Consider the following 15880-nt stretch of genomic DNA (forward strand, 5'->3'; position numbering starts at 1 on the left):
CTTCCCAGACCCTTTAGCTCCCTTGAAACAACTCCAAGCCCCTTAAAAGCCACAACTTCTTTGTCTACAATTTTGTTCCCATTTTTAAGCTCAAATATTGTTAGCCAGATTATCTGTTTTCAAATCTCCCTGCTCTCGAGTTTTGCTCCCACTGTTAGATAGAAATACGGTTAAGATAAGTCATCAATAACCGTGCCACAGCTAAATTTTCTGGAAATTCTTTCAGTGCAAATTAATTAATTATGTTTAAATTCCACTCCACAGGAAGTGTGAAGACACAGACCAGTGCTGATGATTTATAATCTAGGGTGTAAATGCTGGAGCCTGCTCATGGGGCACAATTAGCTGGTGTATGGTACTCACGGACATCCCCGTGGAATTCTTGTTCCCACCTGAACTTCATAAGCCTTAATATTCTGGTGTTCTAAATTCCCACTATAATCAACCAGCTGCTTACAGACTTTCTCCTAGCCCCTTATCCAATCTTTTCCAAATCCTCCCACAAACTAGGTCCAAAGACATAAGAGCCACACAGGGAGTTTTATTCCTAGAAGCAATCATATTAGTTACTTAGGCAGACAAACATAGGGAAGAGTTTAGTTTCTTCGGGCTAACTTTCATTTGGATTATGCACACCCTCCTTTTCTAACAATGATATTAAGTAAGCTAGTTGCTTTACCTGAATCTACTATACACACATACTCTATTTGATTAATGTACCTAGAAATCTCACAACCTCATCTGCATTGGAATATAAATAATAGTCTCTGAGAAATGGCATAAATTTCATATCTCTTAAAAACAAATCAAAATTTGAGTTTCTACTGAAATATATTCCCAGTGTGATTGGTATAAAATACAGAAAAGCATATATAAATTAGTTTATGAATATTCTCCTAATTACCATTGCATGACAATCATAACTGGATGTGTATGCATTTAAATTCAGATGTACTATGGAAATGAACATTCTTAGTGAGCAAAGAATATAATCCTGTCAATAAAAATAGAGAACCATCCAAACTACACCTGCAGTATCCAACTTCCTCCTTTTCTTGAACTCTAGAGGGAACCCTAAGTGGAAGTCCTTGAAAATTACTGGGCATCTAGGATATCTTAAGTTGTATGGACTTCTGCTCCCTTGCATTGTATTTGATTTATTTCCTGTTGTTTTACTTTAAATAAAATTCTCTATGGCTTTTGTAAATCTGTAAGAGCTTTATTTCAATCTCTTTAAATAAGAGGCTAATAATCTGAACTTAATTTTTTTTTTTACCACTGTGGCATATTAACAGAACTTAAGAAAAATAGTCCATCTGAGTTCATGGTCTCCAGTGTGTTCGGTTCCTTATGACAGGGAAAGCCAGGTAATGTGAGGACATTTAGGAAACAAGAACATCACAGAAAGGAATTCAGGAAGCTGGGAGGGTCAGATCCCTAGGAATGTGGTGGTCTTTCCAAATGCCTTTGTGGACACCTCAGAGTTATTTTATGCATTACTAGTATATGCATGTCTCAAGCTAGTCATGTTCTAAATTAAGACAAACAGTTAACCTATAAAATCATTTGCATTCATTATTAGACTTGGATAACAGAAATGAAAAGCTGTTGACAAGTTGTTCACATCCCAGGAGTTCTATGAAGAATTCTAACCCTCTCTGACTTAGAAATCCAAAGCATAAACTTAGTTGCAATCAAGAAACTGACAGTAAATGCAAAAATAAGAAAAAGTACCCCCAAAGGCACACAAACAGAAACAACTAACATCTTAACAGACAAAAAGCATTAAATATCACTCTACTCTCATCATGTAATTTTTTTTTTACTAATTAATCATATCAGATTGCACAGATCAGGAAAAATCCACATGAAGGATAAAATGCAATTTGTGTTCTGCCCAACTCCTTTCAGTAATCTTGCTCTCTGAACTCCCAGAAAGAGAAGAACTTCCTCAATTTCCCCAAGACTCTCCACTAATCCTTTAATTAAAAATGAATGAGGGAAAGATGGAAAGGGAGACAGGCACAGGGAAGAACACAGTCTCTCATGCACTTTTACATCACCAGGGTTCACATCTCACTGGGTACTGAGTATTCATTACAGGGAATCTAAGCCATGTGATTGAGAGGGATATTATCAGCTTTTCACCGTTAACTCTTCTCACATGCCTGCTGTCACAGTTTGACAAAATATATCACTTGAAGGGGAAGTGGTAGAGGTTTTACATATTGTAGGATCCTAGTAGTTTAAAGAATGCTTTTCTTCAAGCCTGAGGTTTCTGCAATGCAAAGCTCTGATTTTTCTGAAAGTTACTGGAAAAGCCTCTTAATGTTTGTCTCAGTTAAAGAAGTCTCTTTCAATGCGCTCATAAAAGCACTGTTTTAGTGATAATCTATGAAGATATTAATCATATACTATGCAAGCTAAACTAAGTTCAAAGATGTAAGATGATAATAACAAATATCCCTGTCCCCACAACAATACAGGGAAGATCTAAGAATGCTTCTATATGTTGGGTGCTGAGCTAAGTGTCTTTAATAAGCCATTGCAATCATCTGATGTAATTCTAGGCTCCAATTTTGATTTTTAAGAAAGCAGTCCTTCATAATGATAAATAGCCAGAGCACAGTGGGGTAGTCAATAGTCTATGATGGTTTCTATATATTTAAAAATAATGGAATAAAAAGAGCTGGAAGGCTTCAAACACATGCAAAAAATGAGGAGATAGAAATTTCTCTTACATTGATTTGATCATTATGCACAGCTTGCAGGTGTGAAGTCACCTCATGAGACTCCATAACAATGCAGAATTATTGCAAATTAGTGTAAGTGATCAGAACTTGCCCCTTTTTAAATGCCACCATCTGTGATGCTTACACCTGATGAATTCTACCAGCCTTGGCTCTCAAATGTACCCTGCTTTCATGTATTTCTCTGCTCATCTAAGATTGCATGCACTAAATTTCAATTATTCTTCCAATAAGTATATGTGTGTTATTAGTAGTTTCTATTTTCCTTTATGCACAAGTAGCATCCACACAGTAAACATAACAAGCAAGATCTTCCAGCTTGCATTAATTTCCTCACATCTGATGCAAACCAATTCCTGCACTTTCTTCTAACCTTATCATACATGTCTGGTAAAATTGATACTTGGGTTTAGTCTAATTTTGTACCCACTCTACATTTTTGAATATGCATGGTACTGTATACAGTTGAGCCTGCCATGTATTTCTAAACACAAGATTTACGTGCGGATTAAGTTATCTAAACTAATGATGTGTCCTCTGACTATTAGTTCTTAGGCTGATTTTCAAACTTGTTTTTTCTTCCGTGCCCTGTCTACTGATTTTAATGCCTCGTTACCATTTCATTTAATAATATTGGTCCTTACTTTACACAGACAATACTAAACATAAGAAACATCATATGAAATTTCATCACAAAAAGGAAGATCGCCATTCTTTCTGTGACCATCCTAATACACGGTCTTGTTGCCTGTTTGGAAAATCTTTTTCGTATCTCTTCCTTCCTGGTACTCTGAGACATTTTTATGTTTCCATCTCAGAATATTCTTCTTTCATTTTATTGCTATTTTATCTCATGACCTAATTCCCCACTATTTTAATCCTCTAACTTCATGCTTGATTCCTTTTTCAATTCATTAAACTTGATACAATCTCAAGCCCTCTGGGAAGTAAATATATATCCTGGCAATTATCTATTATTTTTAAAACTTATCTACTAAAAATTTAAGTACTTTAAGAAAATAAGTATAGCCTTGAACTTTTGTTATTTTTTGTTTTTGCTAATGTTATGGTCCAAAGAGAATAATGCATCATCTCAGTCACTGGTGACCTAAATATTTGCTTCGAAGAAAACCAGTCTATGTCTACTAATTTAAAAATCCCTCATTCTTAAATGCATAGAGATAACATCAAACATAAGACTATGTGGTCTATTTTAAGAGTCAAAACAACATATATCACTCTTCCATATATGAACACATCCCAGTAACAAGACAAATCTAACTGCCACACATTTTGACATTGGAATATAATATTGTCATCTATAAAGTTCACACCCATGAACCAAATGAAGTGACAAATTTCACAAAGAAATCTGTTTTGTGTTTTTAATTTTATGTTTGAGTTTATTGATAATTACTGTGAGGTATGTGTAGGCATGCCTGTTCCAGTCTCCTATATTCCTGTTACATCAGCTACAGCTACTTCTCTTGGAAAAGAGCACTTTCTCTAACTACAAATTTTCAAGATCAATGCCCTCTCAATTGTTTTGTAGTCAAGGCTCCATACATTCTTAATTTTCTTGGACACCCAGATAGACTTCATGCTGTTATTTTTTTTCTCAAGGTCAATGAGGTCAGATAGCAGAGTTATAGGTATGAAAGAGTTTATGAAGTCAATGTAACTGTCCAGGCCAGTTCTGTCAACAACTATGTACTTTCCCCTCCCTGTCCTCACCCACCAATAGGTCACAAAGGATACTAAAGTTCTCAGAATGGCAGATATTAGAACAGAGAGTGGTTCTTCAATGAACACAGGAAGACTTGATCAGAACCTGAGTTGTGAACTTTATGCAAACACTGCAGTGTCTCTGAAGCCACTGGAAATATTCTACCTTATTGTTATAGAAGTCAGCAGTATTTCTCCAGTAGAGTATACCACTGTTGTAAATGTGCTTTGTTTACACCCATATTACCACATTTGACATGGTTTTCACTTGCGTTCTGTGTATCTCCTGTCCAGAACAAGGGTCAGCCAATTACAGCCCATGGTCCACATCTACCTTAAATCCTATTTTCAATTTTTAAGGAAATATGGTCATTGACATTCATCTCACTTCCTTATGGGGTAAAAGCTATCTTCATACTTCAAAAGCTGAATTCAAAATATTCATTAATTCACTTCTGAAAAATAAAAAACCTGCTAGTTTCTGCATTAGACTATAAAATTAGAAAATGTGAACTATTTGTCTCATTAGTTTCCTATTAGAAGGTGAGGATCTGAAGAGTGTCCTGTCACATTGTGGGTATTCATTAAACATGAGTTTAATGGATAAATGAATCAGTAAGTAGGCAGGGCTAAGGTGGAGAAGTAAGGAGAGGAAGAGGAGGAGTAAGGAGAGGAGGAGGAGAAGGAAGAGGAGTAGCTAAGAGAGAGAGGAACAAGAGAGAGGGGAAATTGGAAACAGATGTGTGCCTGTCTCTAGCAGTCAAAGGTAGTTGATATATCTAGGTTGCATATTGGGTTACACCTCTGATTTTGTGGTCATCTTGTTATTGATCAATACCAAACATATAAAGCCTTTGAATAATCTAAGTATTAGAGTCTCATTTGTACCGAGCCCATGTGGTTGGCAGGATGGTATGGGCAATGCCCAGCCTTGCAGAGACAGTGTGGAAGATTGGCAGAGCCATCTCCCATACTGTCACCTCATGGGTAGCAGGGCTGGTGTTTCTGGCTGGCCATTTCTAGCTGTGGTGTGCACGTAGCCTCTGGCCACTGAACATGGTGGCTGAGCTAGGCAAAGATGCTGCAGCTTAGATAGTCGGCTTGACCAGTGACCATTTTTAAAATATCTCCCACAACAGAATCTATATAAATAAATGAGTTTTCAATGTTAGTCAAAGCAGATCAAAAATAGGAAAAAATAAAAGTAGCAAGAACTTATAAATGTCACTTTATAGGGAAAATCACATAAAAACATTGTGTATGTAATTTTAAGATCTTTTTGTTGGATATTTTATTTATTTACATTTCAGATGTCATCCCCTTTCCCCATTTCCCCTTTCTAGAACCCCCTATCTCATCCCCCCCCCCTTCGTTTTGCCTTTGTACCATTCAAATTACATGCTAGTATTCAGGTCAGTTCTAGGTTGAGGGACTAGCAATAGTCAAGGAACAAGCAAGACAGTAACCACAAATAGTCAAAGAACAAGCAAAGCAATAAACAAAATTCCATGAACACTCCCATGGTCACTGTTTCTAAGGGCTTATCAGGATGACCAAAATATCTGAGCAAACTTCCCTGTTTTAGCCCAAAGTCATTGTCATGTCTGAAGGCTACTTCCTTATTCTAGCCTAAAATTTAGATTCCTGCCTGAAATTATTTCTCAGTTTCTAGCCTAATATTTAGATTGCTGCCTGAAATTACCTCTTTGTTCTGGGCTAAGATTTAGATTCCTACCTGAAATTACTTCTTTGTTCTAGCCTAATGTCAGATTCCTCTTAATGAAGGTCACTCAGATTTAGCTAGGCAGGCCCTCATGACATTCACAGGTATCCATAAAAGAAGAAAGGAGAAATACACACAGAAGTGGAGTGTGAATCTGAAGACCATGACAGAGGTGAACGATGAGGCTACAGGACAAGAAATGCCAGCATTTCTTGTGATAAAAGATGCAAAAAATATTCTGTCTTGGAACTTTCCCAGATAGCACATCCTGCCAGATTTCTTGATATAAATTCCAATGATGTTAATTTTTGGATGCCTTACATATGGAACTTCAAGAGAATGAACCTCAGTTGTGAAAATCACTAGGGCATTGTTATATGTTAAACAGGAAGCAGAACTGCTTACAAATGAGATAATGAATCAGTCCCAATTCCAACCCCAAGATTTTTCTTATAATGATTATAGAAAATTTGCTTTGCATGTCAGTATTCTAATGATTAATTAGTTATAAACATACATAGTGATATATAAACTTAAATATATATATATATATATATATATATATATATAAGTATATATACTTAATTCTCATAGGAAAAGCATTTTGTATTCTGTTACTACTTCTAAATTCACAATAAGTACTTCTTGGTTTATAATTTTCCTCTTCATGTGCAAAACTCAACATATTTTGGGAGCTTAACTTTATATTGACACTTCATAAGTTGAAAAGAGTAAGTTTCTGTAATGGCTATTCCTGGTTATCAACTTGACTATATCTGGAATAAACTACAATCCAAAATTTAAGGCTCACCTGTGATCCAGATGTTGAGACTGGGAGACACAAATTTCTGACCTGGATCTTGGCATGGAGATCTTGAGGCATAGTGGCTATGAATCCCAGGAGACTAAGGCAAGGAGATCTCTGAGTTCAAAGTCATCTGGTACAAAGCAAGTCCCAGATACAGGCATGGTGATATACACCTTTAATCTGAGCCATACCTTCTGCTGGAGACATACATAAGGACATAGGAAGAAGAGTCACTCTTCATTTGCTTGCATTTACCTGCCAGCACATCTGTTGGAATTTACTAGCCTTGTGGGACTGAGAAACTACTAGATTCTTGGACTTCTCATTCACAGCTGACCATTTCTGAGGAGTTGGACTACAGACTGTAAGTCATCATAACAAATTCCCTTATTATATAGAGACTATCCATAAGTTCTGTGACTCTAGAGAATCCTGACTAATACAGTTCCCATCTACTTCTGAGGACATGAAGACTTTTCCCTAGAAGCCTGGAAGGGACCATCTTATTTGGAAAAAAGATTTAAAGCTGCCTTATCAGCTGAGCTTGGCAAAATAAACAGGTGGCCCATACCAACCACAAGAATTGTGTCACCTGTCTCCCAATTCAAGCTTAGAGCTACCACCCAGATTCTGTACCTTGTGTTCTCTAAATAAGGATCTCTTATTTGAGCAGGAACCAGCGTCATGGCTTCTTTTTTTCCCCACCATTTCTAGTACTGTACACCTCAATGAAGATATTATATAGTCATACTTAAGAAGCAACCAGACATATGTATAAAATTTAGAGTCCAGGGAAATAGAATGGGAACTAAGATACCAAACTCTCAATCAGCTCACGGACAGTTTATTTCTCCATAAGGAATCAATTTGTGCAGCATGATGGTCATTTTAACTGATGCCTTTATTGAGCACTGGCTGTGCTGTCCAAACGACACAGAAATGGACAAATGGGCAGATTTCTTTCCAAACAACAAACAGCTCCCTGGTTGGCTTCTTCAGTTTCCTACCCAAGACTATTTCCAGATTTCCAATTACTTATTTATTTTAATTTTTATTTTTTACTTATTCTTTTTACATCCCACTCACTGTCCCCCTCCAGGTCACCTCTTTCCACAATCCTTCCCCCGTCCTCCTATCCTCCATCCCTTTCTCCTCTGAGCAGGTCCCCCTCCCCAGGTATTCTCATACCCTGACACTTCAAGATTCTAAGAGACTAGGTGCTTACTCTCCCACTGAGGCCAGATACAGACAGCAGTCCAGCTCAAAAAACATATCCTACATATAGGCAACAGATTTTGGGATAGCGCTTGCTCCAGTTCTTTGTGACCCACATGAAGACAAAGCTGCACATCTGATATATATATATATATATATATATATATGCCTATGTCCAGCCTGTGTAGGTGTGTAGGTTCTTGATTGGTGATTCAGATTCTGAGATCTTTAAGGGTCCAGGTTAGTTAACTCTGTTGGTCTATCTGTGGAGCTCCTATCACCTTCAGGACCCACAATCCTTCTTCCTATTCTCAGATTTCCATTTTTAAGCAGCAAAGAAAGGAGGGTTATATTAAAATTTTATCATATATTCAGTGAATTCTTCCCTCAAATCTAACATGGAAACAATTATGTTTGAGACTGAAAGCCACTTTGAATGTATACAACAAATAGATCCCATAATAAAAGTACTGCCATGTGAACTCATTCTATAGCTATCAGTCCTACAGAATGTGTTTATTCACAATCCTTTCTTAAGGGTATATCTAATTATGAAAATAGTTACTATCTTAACTTATTTTTGCAAACTTCATGATGAGATCCTTTTCCAGATCTACTCCTTTCCTGATGTTCTTTGGAGGAACCCTGAATATTACATTAGAAGAGATTTAACACAGTTTATCTGAAAACATGATAGATGAATCCTGAAACTGTTGTCTTGGTGTTGGAACACATAAGGGAACTTTCAGGTAATTCAGAGATCAGTTTGTTTTGCTATTTTATGCTGCTTTGAAATCTTTCTATATGAGGGACTCCTGACATTCCAAATTAGACATCACATTGGTTACTTCGTTACAAAAGAAAACTGCTCTCAGTGACAGACTGAAACTTGTAATTCAGCCTCTTAGTCACCATTTATTAATTATGGGGCTATTTTAAACTCTACTTTCATACCATTTGGAAATAACAATGATAGTTATAATTCATGATTTAAGTTTTATGTTTCCATTTTGTGTCCTTTATGTATTTCTATTAGTTTAATCATAAAACTAAATATGGAGATTGGGAATTTATGTTATATACTTTTTTAAAAGAAATTTAGTAACCAAACTTGGTATTCTAATAATGGAACAATTACTGAGTTGGGTTCTAGAATGTCTTAAAACATTCATTTCTTAAAGTACAATGACTAAGGAAGTAACTATGAAAAGATAGCATTTTAAAAATGACTGGCTAGTAATGAATGGTATACACTTTGCTGACAAAGTTAAAAATCTTATAAATGATAATAATAATGATAATGATGATATTGATAATGACAGCTTGAAGAATAGTTTTTTTTTCTTGTTGAGGTTTGTTTTATTGTTATGTGTTATAATACTAAATCTTGTATCCCAAGGTCTAATTGTCTCAAAATGAGTGAATTCTCATGTATATTAGCTTTTGTTGTGCAAACCTTGATACTTAATTTAAAATTCTTGTTTGAATAAAGATTCATACAGCCCATCACAGGACAGAAAATGGGTAGCCAGGGCTTCAGTTCTTAGGCTTTAGATCTGAGGCAGAGACCAAGAGGATAGAGAGAGGTGGAGGAAGAAAGAAGCCACTATAGGGTGGGTGGACTGTGACACATGGCTGTGAAGGGCAGTCTATTGGAGTAGGAGAGTCCCAGATGGAATATGGCAAGTGATATCTTGGGATTATTGACAGAGAAGTTGATAAAATAGCATAGAAAGTTGGTATCTTCCCAGCTCTAATGCTTTAAAGTTTATTATATATTAAAGGTTTTGTGCCTTTTATTTGGGAGTCAAATTATCAAGGATGAGGTAAAAACCCCCAAATAATATTTACAGCAACACTCCTCATGTGTTCCATCTGTCATGTGAGAGCAGACTACCTCACAGTTCGAAAAGATGTAGCAACACTACATCTTTGTAACAGAGATCCTTGCACAAGAAACCAATCCTGCTGTCCCCTGATCTGGGAATGCACAATGTACACAAGTGTGACAAAGGAATTTTATTACTCATATATTATCCAGTACTAGATTTTATGATATATTCACTAAGAGATTTGAAAAAAGGAAGTATAAGTTGTTTTATTATCTTTATAAAATAAGGCATTCTTATTCTCATAAGAATTATAGGAAATAATATGTAGACATCATACAGATGAAGTTTAGATAAATTGCTATATAATATCCATGTTCTTGTGGAGATAACATTACAGAGAACAGGTAGATGAAGAGGCATCCTAGAATATAAAACATTGATTAACAGTTTTACCTATGTATGAACCCTGTGAACTACAATAACAATTGTCATAGCAAATATGGTCCGTGGGAGCAATAATGGCACACAAGTCTTACGGAAGTAAACACCACATTCTGATTAAATTTAAGGCCTGTTATAAAAAAAAGAACAGCATTCTTGGCACTATAGATATACTCAGTAACCTATTATTTGGGGGTCACAGAGCCCTGATGTGAATATACTATTTCTTTCAGGACCCGTCATTGTTGCAGTTAAACATTATGGTTTTGTTAGGCATGCCTACTCTTTCCAAAGTTTTAATGAACTTCCAGCTTACCCCTGCCTGTTCAAATACAAATAAAATTCATTGATATTTAACCAAACCTCTACACCAAGATGACTTTTGGAATTTATAAGAGTTTCACAGAGCAAAGTAGTTCTACTAACTTTCAGAAATTAAGCAGTTTATCCTGGGTTGACATTAACTTATATGAAGAGCACTAAACCAACATGAATTTTAGAATTCTAGAAGACAGAGTATCAACATGACTAACAAATGACTATATTTTTGAGTTAAAAAAAACACCACCTACTGAATTAATGTTTAAGATGTGGTTATTGTTCTCACCATATATAAATTATATAAGGGTCTTTGCATCAATATTTCCCTAAGAATCTTAGTCTGATTATGCCATAATTGTTTTGATGTGACCAGATTTCTCCTAAAACATAATGATACTAAACAAACTTTACTAATGTTGTACATTTTATAAAATAAAATAAAGTTATAAACAGTTTTTTGCAATAAAATGAAGTTCTAACATTCAGACAGAAAGGAAACAATGCAGCAAAAAATGTCTAATTTTACAAAGTACAAATCAAAGTCTTGGCAATTGAGGTTATTTTTAATATAATATTTTTATATTGATGGCTTAGTTAACTTATAAGCAACAGTTTACTCTGTGTTGTAGTAAGTGGTATATAGATACATTGACTCCATATTATGCATAATGATCACCAAATATTCAATAAAAAGATACTTAAAGAAGAAGAGGTTACTTTGACTTAAGTGTTTGAAGGGATGCAGTACATCAGAGAGGAGAAGGCATGGATACAGGTGACTCCATGGTGACAGGACTGTGACGTTGTTACTCCTCATTTCCTTATACCTTGGCAGAACAGAAAGTAGAGAACAGACAGAAAGTGGGATTGGACTATAAAACCTTAAGGCTTGCCTCAGGAGAGCAATTTTTTCCAACCCGATTCTACCAACTATAGGTTCCCAGCTTGAGTATACAGTGGGAGCATTGTATACTAAAGCCACAGTACATTAGTTTAATAACTGCCTTGCACTTCTTTAACAATGGTTTCTTCATTTATCTCTGCTATAGTTTCATTGTCAGGCAGGACAAGGATGAAAAATTCCTTGAGTTCTTGTATTATTAAATATGCCAGAATCTTCATTTTGTATGTGGATATAACTTGCCTGTTATAATATTCTTGAGACATACTTTGCTTTTCATTGTAAAATTTTGTAAACATCGTCCTATTTTCCTCTGCCACTTCATTTTTCCACTGAGACATTTGATACTCGCCAGACTTATCCTCTGTAAAATTCTGGATAGTTGGTGAATTCCTTTTTTATCCTTGAAATTCAATCACTTTAACAGAATGTCATGAATTGGTTCTTCTGATGAATTTTTGAGAGTGGTACGCCTTTAGATTTATGGGTGTTTTTAATTTCATAAATCTCCTCCCTATTATATAACAATGTTTGAACATTGTCAGCTTTTAATTCAGATACGTCAATTTAAGTAAATTCCTGACTATAGTAGAGGCAGCTACTGGCGTGTAATTACATGATTTGCTGTGTTTCTCCTTCATGCATTAACATCAGCTCCTTGCTATCTCTGTGAACTGTCTAATCTGCCTCCTGTGGTTGTTGCCACTACGTTAGGTCTACAGTGGAACTGCTTTTACTGTCAGCTTAGTTAACTTCAGAACCTGATTCAACTCATTCCCACTTCTAGTTAGCTCATATTTGATATTTCCATTATTAAAAATTACACATTACATATTGCATGATTTACTAAACCAAAAAGGAGGACTTATAAATATATAGATTCTTTTCAGTATTTCCTTTCAAATGAACTCTATACTTTGTTTGCTTTTTTGTCTTATTTTTGCTGTAGGATTTTTGCATATTTGAAATTACTAGTCAATTATTCCATGTAGGTCAACTGTACCTGTGTATCACATGTTTAATGTGTCTTATAATTTAAACTTTAATTTTTATATAGTGTGGGTTTTATCGATAAATGTAAGTATAAATGAACTGATAAGGAGAAAGATAAAACACAACCATGGAAATATTCAAGAAACTACAGAAACACAGAAGAATAAAGACACAAAGGATGAATAGCAGCTAATTTCAGTGTTCTAGGTTTTTTATTCATTAACTTTTTGTAATAAAGTTTCAAACCATTAAAAAGAATAAATATAGTGCACTTCTAAATATTTCAAGCATGGTAGAGGGTTAACCATGTATATAAATATTTTAAATGTGAATGATCTATATAGTAACTTTAAAATAATATTGTTATGATAGTTAGTGATTAAACTCATCTTGCCTATGATAAAACCACATAGAGATGCAGATTAAAGATATAAAAGAAAATACTGCATAAAACATTTCACTTAATGGTGAAATGTCTCAGTTTGTAAAATGCTCGCTTATCAAACATAAGAAAATAAAATCAGATTATCAGTAATCATGTGAAAGGCTATACCTACCTAGCTGGGCATCTGTAATTTATATGCTAGGCAGTCAGAGATAAAAGGATCCCTGAGGCTAAAGAGATGGTAACTTTAATCAGTGGGATACAATTTTATTGTACAGGGTCTTCAGTGGGAAACCCAGCCTCAAAGAGTGGAGAACTATTCAGGAAGATATCTAGCATAGGCCTTCAAAGTGTGTGTGTGTGTGTGTGTGTGTGTGTGTGTGTGTGTGTGTATACACATGTGTACACATGCATAAGTATGCAAGCATGTGTGCATATACATGTTTATGCATGTGTGAGCGTGAACACAAACACACACACACACACACACACACGAGAATAATTAAAATGCCTCACAAGCTGGAGAATCCAAATTATTTTCAAACAAAACCAAACTCAGAATGAAGGAACATTTCCAAGAGATAATAAATATGTTATAATTGTGATATAATTCTATAAGTAGACACTAATAATAAAGTTAGAGATAATAATATTTACGTGACATTTACCCAATAAACTCATAGTATTTTGTGCAATATGAAAGAGGACCAAGGTGAAATAGGCAAAGTGCACTTAGGGGTGGAGAACTCAAAAATTCCACTTAAGTAAAACTCCAAATATTTGAAAATGAAAAACTCAAGTTAAATCATCATAAAGGTCAAAGGATTCACAAAGTAGTTTTTAAAAATATCCTTGAAATAATTGAAAATGAAATTTCAAAATTAGGAGTGCTTAAAAATTAATTTATGACATTAATCACATACTAGAAAAGAGAAAGACGTACAGTCATTCTAAAAGCCCCACCTTAGAAAATTGAGAAAGCCAGACATATCCTGCAAACATCATAAAAAAGTTAGAAACAAAGTATAAATATATGAAATTGAAAGTAGAAAACTAAGGGAAGCCAAAAGCTGACATTTGAAATGCCAATAAAATTGATAAACTTTTAGCAAGGATAGCCAAGACAAAGAAAAAAAGCAGACACAAATTATCAGAATTTGAAATAAGGATCATCTGTACCCATCCCATGGACAATCAAAAGGGCATTAAAGGAAAATCATTGACTCTTCTGCTATGATATGAATGTGTTCCTAAAAGTTCAAGTGTTGGAAAATTAATCCATAAATCAACCATGATGAGAGATTCAGTAAAGTTTTTCCTTCTCATGTAGTTTCAGAGGGCTTGGTAATCAAGCTTGGTTTTGTCTTGTTTGTTGTTGTTGTTTATCCTGGGGCCATGTGGAAAACAGTGTTCTTCAGAGGTATAAATGAGAGTGTATGAAAGTAGAAACAACTCAGTAAACAAAGAAGAAACCTTGGGATTTAACACTTGTTATAATTCAATGAGTGATGATTATCCAAATCCAATTTTAAGTACTTTTGATCATGAAGCTCAAGAAACTAAAATTCTAGCACAGCCTATATGAAAGATTTCAGGTAAAGCATTGAAATTCTGTGTTTGTTGCAGTTTTCACTGTGCTCCAAATCCTTAAACAGCTCTTTGTAAATATCATCAAACTCAAGTCTAAAATTTGCTAAGAAATGCAAATAGTCATCACAATACTGAAGGGAAATGACCTTTGAGAGTGCATGTTACCCAACTAAAAAGTTGATTATAATGTCAAGGCTATGATAGTCACGAACAAAAGATTTGAGGATCAATGGAACAGACTAAAGAATATAGAAAATAAAAGTATACAAATAGTCAATCGGTCAAAGTACAAAATAACAACTCAGTAGAGGAATAAAACAGGGAAGAAAGTGGTCTAACCACAGACCTTCTCTCTCTGTGTCCTTTTCTCCAATTCCAAAGACCAGTGTCACTGCCAGCTCTGTAGCAGACCACATGCTGTGGCTTCCCTTAGCTCCCTGCTGCAACTCCAGTAGATCATACAGATGTTCCCTTCCAAACTTCTTTGCCCTTCTCATTGTTTTATCCTGCCTCCAACTTCACCAGGAATTCCCTGGCAACCCTCAGGCTTCTCAACTAGAAAACCAGGTAGCCTAACTGGGAATGTTCATCTCTCTTTTCTCCTTTAAACCCAATCTCTCAGTCTCACACCTGCTTTGACCTCCTTCTCTTCTCACAAAGATCAAAAAATTTTCTCCTCCCAACTCATCCTGTTGTCCCAGCCCTCACCTTTAGTAGACATTCCCAAAGGGTCTCTCCAACCTAGTCTGACAGAGAAGAGTGTAGGCCACCAAAGTAAATCAGCTAAGAGCTTCATATCTTCAATTTCTCATCTCTTCCAAAAGGTACTCTTCAAGCTACCAAAGGAGAAATGTAAGCAGCAACCCAACCACAAACTCTTTAATCTACCATACTGTTCTGCCTGCAAGATATGCTTGAGCAATGATGGCACAATGCTTGTTGGGAATAAACAACAAATATCTTCCTTTGTTTTAAAACCCCTTCCACAGGATGGAACCCATATCCAACACTGCATGGAATATCATCAGCCTAAGACTAGGTTCCCACAACTTAAGACAGGGTCCAGGATAAAATGAAACACTACTGTTTTACTAAAAGAATGAAGTAATAAAATGACTTCTAATAACATCCTGCATTGCTCATCGATCAGCCACTATCAGAGCAGCTTCCTCCTGCAACAGATAGAACAAACATAG

This window comes from Grammomys surdaster, unplaced genomic scaffold, assembly GCF_004785775.1.
Source record: "Grammomys surdaster isolate TR1022 unplaced genomic scaffold, NIH_TR_1.0 126118, whole genome shotgun sequence".
NCBI lineage: Eukaryota > Metazoa > Chordata > Mammalia > Rodentia > Muridae > Grammomys > Grammomys surdaster.